Source organism: Coffea eugenioides, chromosome 5 (assembly GCF_003713205.1).
Source record: "Coffea eugenioides isolate CCC68of chromosome 5, Ceug_1.0, whole genome shotgun sequence".
Taxonomy (NCBI): Eukaryota; Viridiplantae; Streptophyta; class Magnoliopsida; order Gentianales; family Rubiaceae; genus Coffea; species Coffea eugenioides.
In genome coordinates this window covers 3,574,046-3,587,267 of record NC_040039.1, presented here as the reverse complement: position 1 = coordinate 3,587,267, position 13,222 = coordinate 3,574,046, and the positions used below count along the sequence as shown (strand labels likewise).

The 13,222-nt window shown below is 36.9% G+C and overlaps 1 long non-coding RNA gene across 1 annotated transcript; it reads right to left on the bottom strand.

Annotated features, from left to right (window-relative positions):
- Positions 1-580: 580 nt before the first annotated feature.
- Positions 581-4,808, bottom strand: LOC113770912. The gene is made up of 3 exons (XR_003468437.1): positions 4,637-4,808; positions 3,278-3,468; positions 581-892 (listed from the first exon to the last, which is right to left on the bottom strand). It is a non-coding gene; the product is annotated as an uncharacterized LOC113770912 (long non-coding RNA).
- Between the last annotated feature and the right edge of the window lie 8,414 nt (positions 4,809-13,222).

The window sequence follows — 13,222 nt, the reverse complement described above, 5'->3', positions numbered from 1 at the left end:
AAAAGCCAATGGTGTTTGGGTGGACAATGAAGCTGATATAGCAAGTGAAGCAACCACCTATTTCTCTGAACTTTTCTCGGATTCTTTGGGATCATCTGCAGATATGCTACACCTCCACTACAAGAAAATTGGTCTTCAGTGACAAGCCATTTTTGTCACAAAAAAATAAAAAATCGTCACTGATAACTTTTATTGACAACTTTCTAGTTGTCACAGAGTCGTCACTGAAGGCCCGTCGGTAAAAGTACATAGTGACGATTCTAAAAGTCGTCAGTGAATGGGACTGTTTTGTGACAACTGGTTTCGTCAATAATTATTATACTTTTAGTGATGACATAGTATCTTGTCAATGATGTACAAAGCAATGTCGTCACTAAAACTAATTCATAGTTGTCATTGGTATAGACCAATTACTGACAACTTTTGTTGTCACTAAACACTTTTTAATTCTATAACAACAGGTTGTTATCAATGGAGAATTCTGATTCAGTGGCAACACTTTATCACCATGAATTTTGAAGATTTTCCTGCTACAATTATATCTAAAAATGAAAAATAATATATCTTGCATGCCATTAAAAAACAAATAAAAATTGTAATTGCATTAGAAGCTGCATGCCAATATACCACAAATTATCTCCAAATGTCATATAAGTTTTACATCGCAAAATAAATGTTTCTATAAGGGGTCTAGCATCCCAAATTTCACATCAAATTAAGGTCGTTTTACAAAAGACTACTGAAATAAAGAAATAGAAAACTTGTAAGTGAGCTGCATGAACAAAAGACATATTCATCTCCAATGTCGGTCAGTCAAAGGCATGGACTCTAGTGTTGGAAATTTCAGTAATATTCGTTGATCTTCCAAAAAGGTTGAATGAACAGCCATTTTCTGCATTAAGGAAGAAAAATAAGTTGTAAATATGGAGACGAGCAAAACATCAAAGTAAAAGTAACTTTGGTTAGCTTATCTACCCAAAAATGCAGTTGATTCACATGAACATAACAAATTAAGTACATAATAAATCATTGTTAATCAATTGGCTGTGTACATAGCTTCAATTCAAGTAAAGTTCATTGCAAACGGCTATTGAAACAATATAGTATTGGCAAAAGCTGTGAGAACCCGAGAAATTAAGTGTACACCCTAAAATATTATATTTTATTTACTGTGATATTAGAAAAAAATTTTACAAATTAAATAAATATATGACGTACATATCGTAAATTGTGTTAATTGCAAATATTACTAGGCACGTAACATACATTAGAAGTTTAACTAGAACATGTCTAATAAGTATTTCTTAAAACTAAATATGTCAAAATCGACTAGATTAACGTAAGAAATTTTCCATGAAAATTCAAATGAAGTTAGGAATTCATACATGAAATCATAAAAATTTTAGGCCTTGAAGAGCAATTAAACTACAACTAAAAGACCAAACTAACCTTAAAATCCTAGACTAACTACCATGCGGTCATTTTGAGTTATCAGAATGTAGAAACCACGAGAGAAAAGAATGCATTTCATTGAACCGAACACAAACACCTAATAGAAGCTAAGCAGTGAAGTGTGGAAGTTAGCTGAATTTGGGGCAGTGAGTGAAGGAAAAAAAAACAATGGAAACAGCTCCTAAAGCTGCTAGTAGAAGCGGTGCATTGAGAAATGAATAAAGGTCGGTTTAGGCAGTAGAACCGAGGGAATGCACCTTATAACCTCCTGTCTACCACTTCCCACCGAAAAGAAGTAATCTGAGCTTTCCTAAACACTAAGGCCGAGAGATAAACAAGAGAGAGAGCTAAGGGAGTGGAGGAAAATTGTCTTCCTGAGGGAAAGATTTGAGAAAGAGAGAAAACAAAGCTTCTGCTTCTACTTCAACCAAGAGAGGAAACCAGAGTCCAGCTCCATTTGCAGCCAAAAAGACACCAGAAATTCTCATTCTTTTCCAGCCGAGGAGAAGGTTGAGGGGTGAACTGATCTACGCTTGAAGTGTCGGGTAGAAAAGACCAGATAATATAGCTAAAACACCATCACCTTCTACGTATATATTCTAGATGAATTCTGATACATGGAAGAGTTGAGGTTGGACCGAAGTAAAGCTAGGTAGTAAAGCTAGTTTCTTTCCTAGAAACTTATCAGCTTGGACCAAAGTAGTGTAAAGGCAGTTCCTTTCAATTTTCTTGCCTGATCAAGTGTAAAGGAACTGAACTCAGGAAGTATGTTAGCATGTTCACTATCTGGAGTTGCATGTGAAATTTAGAGTGGGCAAAAAATCTACTTTTAATGGCTGGAACTTGGGTAGTAAACCGCACCACTGTTAAAATACTTTCTAGCTTAACCGATGGGATTCTTGGTATAAAGTTGCTGGAAAACGTTGATGGACACTTATTGTTTGTTGTACATCAGGTTCGCAGGCTGCTATGCATCAGGTTTTGCAGCTTGACGCAGACCTGAGTTTCATTCAGCTCTCATCCTAAATATTTAGGTTCATTGACTCCATCTAAATATTTAGGATCTAGGTAATTCTTAATTGACATCCAGCTCCTATCCATGTTTATGCAGCCCTTTATCCTAACATCAAGAATAAGAACATGTAATATTATACCGAAGACAGAGCACTATGTATGGAAACTTAAATTTGCCAAATACCAACAATGAAAACCCAATCAAATAAAACACATTTTCACTAAAGTCCATGTCAGGAACAAATAACAACAATTCATTAAAAACAAGATAGATTATGTACCATTACAAAAGATGCAAAAGAAAGCTCCAATTAATTTAAGCCATTCCTAAAATTATACATCTTAAACTATACAACATCAACTCCCAAGTCTGAAAAAGAATAACCGAAGCAGATTTCTAGTCATGAACAACCCCTCCATATGACACATACCCAGCCTACTCAATCATATTCAATTTGAGGAGGAAAAAAACTGGGTCAAATCAAGCACATAACATCCCATCTATTCCTGTTCTGCGTACCCATACAAAAGCCCCAATTAGCTTGTTAGATAAACTAAACCAACCCCAAAAACTAGTAGCAAAACACATCTAATTTAATGTTTTCTAAGTTTGTTGGATAGGTTTGTCTAATGAGGGAAAGAAGCAGAAAGTGCGATCAACATTTTACACTACCAACGACAACAACCAGAATGGGGTCCTTTAACCACAATACAGCAAGTTGTCACAATTTAGAAGATTATTAATATAAATAATGAAACATGACATGAGATATATTAAGTTGTAATGCAGTTACAAGTAGATCTTACAAACCATTTCCATTGTCATGAAGATCCTTGCTCTCATTAGGTGTATTATTTCCACCAACGGACTGGTTAGATACAACCTGCTGCAGTGGGAGGCTCATATGTTTGCATCTCAACAGATGTAGGAGATGCCAATCCATCCCTTGATGATGCTGCAGCAATTTTTTGACTAGCTGATGCAGCATGAACCCATATATTCTAGCCATGTATACAAAGACATAATCAGTATAAGTAGCTAAATGACAACCTCCTACTGGGACACCGAACCCAAGTCAGCAGCTTCAAGCATTGAAAAAAAAAATACAAATCATAGGACAAACAATTTAAGGTTTTGGAGTCTAATTCAAATCAAATTGTACATATATAGATGGATCTAATAAGGCCTGAAACTATGAATTTAAATAGAACATTATTGCTCAAAAGTTAAAGGATAGTCAAGCATAGTCGTTACAATCAAGCATAGTTTACAATCAAGCATAGTCAAGCGTAATCTGTGTTTCAGCTAATTAGTGGTAAATGATTTTTAACAACCAGGGATGACTATGTTCCAGAGATCATTTTAGCTAATCAAAAGTAATCTATGATCCAAAGATGACTTTTTAACAAGCAAAAAATACAACAGTAAGACAGTAACAGGATTAAATGAGACAAAATAGACCATACAAGATGCTGGACAGATTGCAGAATACTTGAACAAAACATTTGACCATCTTTGGGGACATTTCTACTTGCAAAATTTGAAGTGTCTTATTCTTTAAAATTCTCTTATTTCCCTCTTCCAACATCTATAACTAAATTCGTAATCCTTCCACTAAATTTTATAAACCCCAGACCTGCAAAACACCTTTCTCTCTATATCAAAAAAATCCTCCCAAAAGGTATCCCCTAAACAAAAAACAAACTCAAATCAAACACCTGGTGGACTAAACATAACGCCAGAAATGCTGACCAACTACTCACCCATGTGTCGATTCTTGGGCTTACGGTAATTTTCTTCAATGTGGTTGATAATTACCAAACTAGTAGTCCGGAGCTTTAGAACAGTGGGGACGTTGTAGTTTTGGGCTAAATATACCCCAAAAACATACCTACCAAGAATGAAAAACAGTCCTGATTAATCCCATTCCTGTATTTTTTTTTAAGTTCTTAGTGTCTATGGGCTTTTCGGTAATCTGGAGAATTGAGGATGGAAGCTCTAATACATGGAAGAACTAATGCAACGGAGAAGGAGATTATTGCACCCACAACTTAAATCTTTCTATGAGATTATTGAACCCACAACTCAAACAATCTAAAAGAAAAAAAATTAGGGCAACGTAATTGGGGGAAAAATAAGAAAAACAAGGAGAGATATGAGAGGACTTACCTTAGAGTTAGGGGAGAATGAATCGATTTCAGCTTGGGGAATCCATATTTGGTCGAGAGTTTATGGAAAATGGAGAGTGTTTTCTCTTCTTTGAGGGATGTGAGATAGAAAAGTGAAGAGTCAGTGGGGAGTTTGGGAAAAGGAACGGTCTGGAGAGTACTATGAGTTAAAGAGTGCTGCTTTCTCCCAATTTTCAACAAAAGAGTCCCCGCCAACATTTTTACTATTTTGTCGTCACAAAATTTCGGTACTAGTTAATTCAATCAATTTTGTAACTTTAACTTTTATTTGAATTTACTAACATATTAAATTTTTTGAAAATAATTTACTAATGTATTATTAACCATTTGTTGTTAACCATACTGTCTCAAAAATTATTAATCATACTGTGTCAAAATTGTAATTGGTAGAAATTTTAAATAGAGCATATTCAATTAACAAAGCACATTTTAAATAGCGCACGTTCAAGTAACATTCAATACAAAACTTCATTATTTATCCATTATCTTCAAATAAGAAAAAAATGCACAATTAAACTAATACATAAAGTGTATTAGGTAATTAAGTATGGAGTTTAGGATTTATCCACTGCGATAGCTAGTTCAATTTGAAAACTCTTATTTATATTCATATCAAATTAACTAATAATCATTCTAAATTAAGTAGTCATCAGTTTATTTACACTAATGAATTTTTTATTTTTTAATTATTTTTATTCTAATGAAATTATTACATATACAAGGCAATTAAACTAATAAGGAGGCTCATAAGTATATAACAGTTAAAAACCATTAGAGAACACATAATGATTATAAAAAATTAGGAGTAATAGTTGCAAAAAGCAATCAATATTTTAAATCAAACAGTGACAAGACTAGGTTGTCACTAATGGCTATACAATGTTATCAGTGACAACAACTGCAAAGTTGTCAAAGAAAGTGCTATTAATACTGACAACTTTTAAAAAGTTGTCACTGTTGCAGTTCCCGCTCTCTCCATGGCTCTTGGCGGGAATCGAATTGTGACGACAATGCAAGGTCGTCACTGATGTGTTGGTTCCCTTGACTCAATTGTGACAACTTTCTGTATTGTGGTTAAAGGACCCCATTTTGTGACAATTTTTTTTCGTCGCTGAGAAATGTTGTCACTAATGACCAAATTTCTTGTAGTGCTCATTCCACCTATGATTTCGGGAGAGGATAATGTGAAGTTGGAAGAAATCCCTTCAATTGAAGAGGTTTTTAGAGTCCTGAAGGCAATGGATGAAGAAAGTGCTGCTGGCCCAGATGGATTCGCGGGAAAATTTTTTACTTTTGCATGGCAAGTAATCGCCCAAGATGTCTACAAGGCGGTACTCAGTTTTTTCTGTGGAGCAGAGCTACCTCGTTTCATCACCTCTACTTCAATTGTTCTAATTCCAAAGGTGCCAAATCCTCAAGATTTTTCTCAATTTAGACCCATCAGCCTATGTAACTTCTTCAACAAGCTATTATCAAGGATCTTGGCAGACAGAGTGGCGGGAATATTGCCAAAAATTATTTCTCCCCAGCAGACAGGATTTGTGAAGGGTCGCAATATAACCGAAAACTTCCTACTTGCACAGGAGGTGATATCGGGTATGGCGAAAAAGAATAGAGGTGGTAATGTGGTTATGAAACTAGACATGTCTAAGGCATATGACAGAGTAGCATGGAGTCATATTATCAATGTTCTGAGAAGGTTCGATTTTGGTGAGAGATTCATTGATATGGTTTGGCGAATGATTTCTAATGTCTGGTTTTCCGTCATTATAAATGGATCCTCATATGGTTTTTCAAGTCTTCGAGAGGACTCCGTCAGGGGGACCCATTATCACCAGCATTATTTATTATAGGGGCAGAGGTGTTATCTAGAGCACTGAATAATCTTGTCATGCAACCAAGATTTGTGAGTTTCAAAGTTCCATATGGATGCCCGTCTATTACTCACTTGGCATTTGCGGATGATGTTCTTATATTTGCAAATGGATCCTCATTTTCCCTGAAGGCTATCATGAAAGTGTTAGATGATTATCAAAGATGCTCGGGCCAATTACTAAATGTACAAAAAAGCTGTTATCTGGTTCATCCATCTGTATCAATGGCAAGACGACGGCTGCTTGATCGCATCTCTAGGTTTGCCTGCAAGTCATTTCCAATACGCTATTTAGGGTTTCCGCTCTACATTGGAAGATGCAAATCATCTTATTTTGGAGAAGTTTGTCACGCAATACTAGCAAGGATTCTGTCTTGGAAATCAAGGTTACTTTCCTTTGGAGGAAAAATTATTCTAATCAAGCATGTATTATCATCAATTCCAGTTCACCTAATGTCAGCTGCAGTGATTCCCAGCTCGGTGTTTAAAACTATAGAAAAGGCATGCTCGGCATTCCTCTGGGGATCCTCACCCGAGGAATCGAAGCTTCATTGGATACGTTGGCCTCAATTGTGCTATCCAGTTGAGGAAGGGGGAATTGGATTTGGGAGATTATGTGACGTCTACACATCCTTTTCCTCCAAGTTATGGTGGAAATTCCGAACAGAATCATCACTGTGGTCGACCTTCATGAAAGCAAAGTATTGTAAATGTTTGCACCCTTGTCAGGTAGAACTCAGGCCAACGGATTCGGCAATTTGGCGAAGGATGCTCAATGTGAGCCGGCAAGTGGAACTCTCAATATTATGGGTGGCCAAATATGGGGCGTGTCATTTTTGGTACGATAACTGGTTGGGGAGTGGTGCATTGTTTCTAAAGGTTCCAGTTATCCCAAATTTGACGTTCCGAAACTTCGTAAACAACGGCCATTGGGATTTGAATCTTCTATACCACACATTGCCAAAGGAAATTGCTTATTCCATCTCAGAACAAATGGTCCCAGAAGAAGGAAGTATAGCTGAAGTCTTTTGGATGCCCACAACAACTGGAAATTTCTCTCTACATTCGGCTTTTGGGGACATTAGGCAGACCCGACCCACGTCTATGGTATTTGCTTCCATTTGGCACTCTCTGATACCTTTGAAAGTTTCATTTTTCATGTTGAGACTACTTCTGAGGAGAATACCGACACCGGATAAGCTTCGTAAATTTGGTTTCCATTTGCCGTCAAAGTGCTTTTGCTGTACTGAGCCTTCCGAGGAGTCTATTGAGCATTTATTCTCCAATGGACACATTGCGTCATTCCTTTGGAATTATTTTGGAGGGTTATGTGGAATAAAATTCTCAGGATCTTTTCTACGAGCACGCATAGTAGATTGGTGGTTGAATTCACAGGATTCTGAGTTGCGAAGGATTATTTGCCGTATTCTTCCTAGTGTAATTTGCTGGCAGATTTGGAAGGCAAGGAACAAAGCAATGTTTGAGGGTGTCCAGATGCAATCATCGGCCATTCGCCAAGCCATCTTCTCAGAAATCCAATCCATGGTAGGAATACATTTTAAACAATTGATAAGACTACAATCCTTTTGTCAATTGTATGATTGGTCAAAGGCACCTGGGGGTACGGTTGTATATCAAGGTATCCGCTGGGAAACCAAAGAGACAGGGAGGTATACTCTTAACACTGATGGATGTGCTAAGGGTAATCCAGGAATAGGTGGAGGTGGGGGCATACTCCGGGATTCCACTGGATTACCAATGATTGGTTTCTCGGCATATCTGGGAGAAACTACATGTCTCCGTGCAGAGGCTTGTGCCCTTCTTATTGGTCTTCAGATCTGTATACATAACGGTTTTGGAAACATATGTGTACAATCAGATTCATTGGTTTTAATTGGGATCATTCAACGTCGTACTCAGTGTCCGTGGAAAATTCGAAGATACGTCAACCAGATTTGGCAGTTATTAGATGATCCACCTAGATTCACGCACTGCTATCGGAAGGCTAACACAGTTGCTGATGCTTTATCCAATGTGGGTATATCTCATCCAGATAAACAAATTGAGGTTTACGATACTTTCAGTAAATTCCCAAGGTTGGCTCGTGGGGCAATCCGTTTGGACAGAATAGGGATACCTTCAATTAGAAAATTGAGGATTATGTAAGAGGAATATTTGGTTATATTTTCCATGAATAAATAAAAAGAATTTCTTTAAAAAAAAAAAAAAAGAAAAAAAAGAAAAAAGGAAAGAGTTTCCCCCTTTTTGCTATATAACATAATAGAGAGAGTCCAACTCCAGAGGTTCGGTTATTTGCACTTTTTCTCTTCAGTAAACCCTACTGTTTCTGGTGGCCTCAAATCTATTAGAGGAGTGGCTGAACTTTCTCTCTACTTGAAGGATAATTGAAACTTTGATTCAACAATAATGTGAGATTTAATTTGCTTTTATTGTTTCATTTATTATAAGTATTTATATATTCTTTGTTCAGTGTCGAGATGATTATTTGCATGATTAAATAATTGGTCACTATTTAATTGTTAAAATAATCTATTGTCATCTAAAATATAAAATCCATAATTGTTTAATGGTTTTGGTGTTTTTCACGAGTGATATAATTTGATTATAGTAGAAACTTTCGAATTTATATCATGAAAATATATAATTTAGCCTAACTAAACAGAGTTTGTGTGTTTGTTAGTTAGAATTGGAAACTTCTCTAATTATTAATGTTGTCAATAGGTTAAATCGATTGAGTTTGTTTAGGGTTGCTTAATTGGAAAGAAAAATAATCTTAGATAGTTTTTGAAACAGTGAGGAGAGGTAGGATGTTAAAACTTGTTGACAATTATAACCAATTTAATTATAAATAAATAAATTTTACCTTTGCATCGATGATTAGTTAAATGAACCAAAGTGGAAATTAGACTTTTAACTAAAAAGTTGTCTATTTTTTATTTGGTTTTATTTAATTTTGAATTATTTTTTTATTTAAGTAAATTATTTAGGTTAATTTTCCACAAACCTTGTTTTATTTATTGTCCTAGCAAAGGTATAAATCACCTAGTTCCTGTGGATATGACCCCACTCACCACTACACTCCAATTTATATTTTTAGAGTAGAAATTTTTATTTTTGCTGGTTTGGCAACCTAACGTTTTATATCAAAAAAAAAAAGTCTAATCAGTAATATTTTGACCATTATATCATTGGGACCAAATAGTACTTTCATATTCCCTTTTTACACGCCTAGTTGGAAGGAAATCTCCTGAGTTCTTGGACAATTTTACTTCCTTTTTTCATTCACACGAGCAAAGAATATAATTTTGAATTCAAATTAAATTTATATGACATTCATTTTTATTTACGAATTTAAATTTTTTTAAACATTGTTAGCGCTTAAATATTTCCGTCGGGTCCTATATGTCTGTAATCTACTGCTTGGGAATACTTGTTGGTTTAACTTAAATTCTATAGAATCTCTACTATATCCAAAATCTATAACCCTTTCGTTGTAAAGTAGCATTTAAAATCAATTTGATGAAACTTGAAACCTGTGTAGCTCACAACTGAAGAATTGCAGCTGGTTGCAGCTAAATTTGGGCTAGTTTATAATCTGAATCTTTGAGAGATGTCTTCTAAAGATTTTTAGCCCTTCAATTCTAGTTTCTAGCGGCACTAGTTTCATAGTATTTCGATGAGTATAACTTGAGTTATGCAGATTTAACTGAACACTATCGCTGCTGAAAATCTCAAGCCAACATCCTTATTTGGAGTAGTTTATTTGCTTAATTAGTCTTGCATCTAATTATCTCAGTAGTTTGGCTAGAATTAGGTCACTTAATGAGTCTAACAAATCTCCCCTTTAATGAGTAGCCCCTCACCTTAAACCCAAATTTACAAACTCTTCTTCGAGCCCACTTTAATACTCAGCGCAAGTCCACCTTAACACCTAAGGTCACCCTTTCTTTCAGTCATGGACCTACTCTTTTTCAAGATCCAGATGTATTATTGACCCCTACCAACTCTTGGCTCCTTGATCTAACACCAATCAGACCCCCTGTCAAATCCATGGCTCCTTGGTCTAATGCCAACTGAACCATTTGCCAAATTCATGGCGCATCTGGTCCAATACTAGCCAAATTCCCTAGCATTTTGGTATTTCGGTCCACCATCAAGAAGAGAATTTTTACTGATCAAACTCCAAGAAAAATCCACTTGCCCATGAGTAGCCCACTCTCGCAACTTGAAACTCAGATACCACTTGTTAGGATCCAAGTGCCCGTGAGCAGCCCAATTTCACAACTAAACTCTGATACCATTTGTTAGGGTGAAACACCTTGAGAGAATCTATCAAAGAGCCCAATATTTAGGTCAAGAACCCAACTCTGACTCAAAAGGTTAAACTATTAGATTTCAAACCCTTACTTACATATTTTTTTTTTTTTATAAACTAGTTTTTTATTTTATTCATATAATGATAAACAACATACAGAAATTTCCTTCTACATATGTTTAATTTTGCGAAATGAAGGCATTCCTATTCTGTCTAGACGTATTGCCCCACGGGCCAGTCTTGGGAATGTAGAAAAGGTGTCATACAACCTGACATGTTGCTGTGGATGAGATACCCCCTCATTGGACAACGCATCAGCAACTGTGTTAGCCTCCCGATAACAATGTGATAAACAAGTCGGGTACTCCAAAAAATGCCGAATCTGCCTGACCTCCCTTGTAATCTGCCATGGACACTGAATTTGACGATGAATAATTCGAACTAAGGCCAATGAGTCCGATTGTATACATATATTCCCAAACCCCCTTTGTATACACGTTTGAAGACCAATGAGAAGTGCCCGAACCTCTACATGGAGACTTGTAGTTTGTCCAAAATAGGCCGAAAAACCAAAGAGTGGTAATCCCGTTGAATCCCTTAGAACACCACCACCTCCACCCAGTCCTGGATTACCCTTAGAACAACCATCTGTATTTAGTATGAACCGCCCTGGCTCCTTTGACTCCCAGCGAATAGCTTTGAAGGCAATTCTTCCAACATTAATATTCGGCGAATCATACAATTGTCGGAAAGACTGGGATCGGAATGCTTGTTTGAAATGAATCCCTACCATGGACTTAATTTCCAAGAAAATTGCTTGGCAGATTGCAGATGGTCGCATTTGAGCACCTTCGAACATTGCTTTGTTTCTTGCCTTCCAAATTTGCCAACAAATAATAGTAGGAATAATTCGGCCCATAATCCGCCGTAACTCAGAATCATACGACCTCAACCACCATCCTACTAATCGAGACCGCAAAGAAGTTCCTGGGCTTAATCCACATAATCCTCCAAAATAACTCCATACTACCGACGCCGTGTGGCCGTTGGAGAATAAATGCTCAATAGGCTCCTCGGATGCCGAAGGACAACAGAAACACTTGGACGGTAAATGAAAACCAAGTTCACATAGCCTATCTGGTATCGGTATCCTCCCTCGCAACAATCTGAACATGAAAAATGAAACTTTGAAAGGGATACGAGGATGCCAAATCGATGCAAAAACCATCGACTTATTTCGGGTCTGCCTAATATCTTGAAAAGCCGAATGTAAGGAAAATTTTCCAGATGTTGTAGGCATCCAAAAGACTTCCACTTCACTCCCATCTTCCGGAATGGGTTGTTGTAAAATGTAGGACACATACTCCTTTGGTATTGTGCGACATAAGAGGTTCACATCCCAGTGACCATTGTTTATGAAATTATGGAATGACAACTCTAGGTTAACCGGTACTTGTAAGAACAAAGCACCACATCCTAGCCAGTTATCATACCAAAAGTGACATGCCCCCTCTTTTGCAACCCATAACATAGAAAGCTCCACTTGTCGGCTCACATTTACCATCCTCCGCCATATTGAGGAATCCTTATTTTTGAGTTCTACCTGACAAGGATGAAGACCTCTGCAGTATTTTGCTTTCATGTATGTCTCCCACAGCGATGATCTTGTTCGGAAATTCCACCATAGCTTGGAAGAAAATGCTGTGTATACATCCTGTAATCTCCGGAAACCAACTCCGCCCTCATCAACCGGATAACATAGTTGAGACCATCTTATCCAGTGAAACTTTGATTCGTTGGGTGATGATCCCCACAGGAAGGATGAGCAGGTTTTTTCAATAATTTTAAAAACCTTACCCGGGATCACAGATGCTGACATTAGATGCACTGGCATTGATTCCAAGACATGCTTGATTAGAACTATCTTGCCTCCGAAGGAAAGTAACCTTGATTTCCATGACTGAATCCTCCCTATAATAGACTGGCACACTCCTCCAAAATATGATGATTTAATTCTTCCAAAGTAGAGCGGAAACCCTAAATAACATATTGGAAAAGGCTTGCAGGCAAATTTTGTGATACGATGAATCACCCTTCGTCTCGCCATTGACATCATTGGATGGACCAAGTAACAACTTTTTTGCACATTAATAAGTTGTCCCGAACATCTTTGATACGCCTCTAACACCTGCATGATCGCCCTTAGAGACAAAGCGGATCCGTTTGCAAATATGAGAATATCATCCGCAAACGCCAAGTGAGTTATATCTGGACAACCATATGGAACTTTGAAGCCCAGAAAGCCCGATTGCAGTGCAAGGTTGTTCAATCCTCTAGACAGTACTTCAGCTCCGATA